Here is a 2,763-nt window from a genome sequence, read left to right on the forward strand (position 1 = left end):
AATCTTTCATCAGCCAATCCAAAATCTGAGCTTAATCCAAATCCGACCATGAGCTTCTGTGTTCATCCATATGCAAGACCACATCCCCATCAAACTCATCGTCAAAGCATGAAGTACCAATCCTATCATGATGTGTTCGGTCGTATTGTCCTTGCTCCTGCCACCTCCTATTCCAATGATGATGAAAATCTTGTTGACTATGATGAGTATATTGAAAGCCTTAGAAACATTCCCCCAAGCATCCCCCAAAATCCACATATTCTTCCAAACTATCTAGTCATGCCATTTGATATCCCAACTTCTCCTCCATCACCCAATCAAACAAGCTTCCAATCTTCCACCCCCATCACACTAGCTATTCCTGTCAATCCACCTCCACCTCCAACACATGAGTCTCCAAGGAATCTCCTAGAGGAAATACAAGAAAAGCTGCCTCCAATAGTCGATAAGCCATGTCATCTAATCCAACCATGTGAAGTAGTCAGTGATGAAGCTTCCCCATCTATAATATCACCTCCATCTCCCATAGCTATCATCCCCATACCATCCATCAAATTGCTTAAAATCCTTCCACTTCCCACAAGCGTCAAAATAACACCACCCATCGAATCGCTCCAAATCCCATCCACATCTCCTCCTCCAAGCATTATCCAAATCCCATATAATGAACCTCATGCATCCACTCCCATCCATTCCTGTCAAGATCTTGTCCAAAAGCATGTTGAAATATCCTCTGACAGAACAACAGATCCTGCCATCCCACTTATTCCCCTACATGATCCACTTTTACCATCCCCTCCATATCTAAATCCTACCATCTTACTTACTCCATCTCAAGATCCCTTTCCCTCATCCCACCCAACTCAAGATCCTATCCTCCCATCTCCTCTGCTTCATGATCATGCATCTCCCATAATCCATGATGATAGATCCATCGAAAAAGAACTAATTATCATATCCGAAGCTCCAACTCCTTCAGCTAGTAATGGACTCACATCTTGTGTTCCAAATAATGAACATCATATTGAAAAAAGAAATGAAAATGTATTTCTAGATGTTGGTATCCCCACTATTCCTGCATGGTCCCAAGTCCTTCCATCTCCACCCCAAAGTTCCCATCCATCTTATTCCGCATCTATTTTGGGCCCTCATCCTACTCCTTATCTCCAACCCTCCATTTTGGGTCCATATATCCCTTATCTAAATCCCACACCCTTTCCATCCATTTTGGGTCCTTACATACCTAATATGAATCCTTTATCCCCTCCATCTATTTTGGGACCTACACCTTCCCCATTTCCATCTATTTTGGGCCCATATCCTTCCTTCCCTCCATCCATTTTGGGCAATTATATCCATCCATATCCTATGTTCCAATCTATCCTTCCATCCCCTCAAATCCATCAGCTAGATCATCAAAGGCACTCACCCTTGAATCCCTTCCAACCTTTAAACCCTATCACTCCATCAATTATCCCTCAATCTCCTACATGCTCTTGTTCCCATCCCATGGCTAATAGAAGCATATTGGATGCCAAAATACAAAAGCATAAATCCAAAAATCCACAAAAATCCAAGTCTCAAAATGTCCCTTCTAAAATACATGTTCAAAACAAGAAACATTTAATCCCAATCAAAGAAAAAGTCAAGAGGCCACAAAAGCCCAAGCTAAAAAAGTCAAAAATCATGTGGATACCCAAGATGCTCATAAAAGAAATGCATCTCAAAGAAAAATCTCAATTGGCATCCATTCATGCTACTCAAAAAGCCTCATCCATCCTTCCTTCATCCAAATCCCCATATAAGCATCCTTCATCCCCCCAATCCACTTTTAGTCCATATGCTTCTTATCCTAAATTTCCCATCCTCCATCTTCCAACTCTACTTTTAGTCCTTATTTTTCTCTTCCTCCATTTTCTCCTCAACCTCGCTCAAAACCATCTTTCCCACTACTTTATCACCTCTCAAGGTGTGTGCCAATGATGATCTTTCCATTTTCCTCATCCATTTACCCACAAGCCTTATGTCTTCGCATCCATTATCCGTCAAACTCCCACCCACCATTCCACTTGTTCAATCCAATCCTTTTTCATCCATCCTACCAACATCTATGAGCCAAAAATAGTTGAAGAAAGCCAAAATCATTCCAGCTAAGTCCAAAGTCAAAAAGTCAAAAAAAAAGTAAAGAAAAATAAAGTGTCCACTGGTGAAAACTTGGCAATTCAAGTGCCTTGAACAAGTACCATGATGAAAACTTGGCAAACAAGCGTCATGCATAATCTCGCCATCCCTAGCTTAGCCTATCACCCTCATGCTTTTGGTCATCTCTTGACATCCAACTCCATCTTCCAATCTATCCACCTATCCTCCACCCTCCATCTTCCATCTCACACCATCCACTTATCTCCTGCAGCTTTAGCCAACCATCCCAGCTATCATCCATCTCCCTAGCCCCTTCAGCTTTTTCCATCCTAGCTTCAATCCTATCACATCCATCATAAGACCTCCTTCCGCATGTTATCTTCTGATTGAGGGCACTATATTCCTTGGAGATCTTGTCTTGTCCATCCTCCCTTGTCATTGGTATCTAGCTCTAGGCTATCCTCATGCAAACCCAATGTCATCTCTTTATATCCATCATAATCCTAGCTATCTACCATCCTATCCAGCCATCTCATCCTGCTCCTCTAGCTATCCTTGGTCACAAAATCTCTCATCATCATTGGATGCATCCTGCCAAATCCATATCTTTCACTATCACCC

The sequence above is a fragment of the Cupressus sempervirens genome, chromosome 9 (assembly GCF_028749045.1).
Source record: "Cupressus sempervirens isolate cs-2001-9-10 chromosome 9, ASM2874904v1, whole genome shotgun sequence".
Classification (NCBI taxonomy): Eukaryota; Viridiplantae; Streptophyta; class Pinopsida; order Cupressales; family Cupressaceae; genus Cupressus; species Cupressus sempervirens.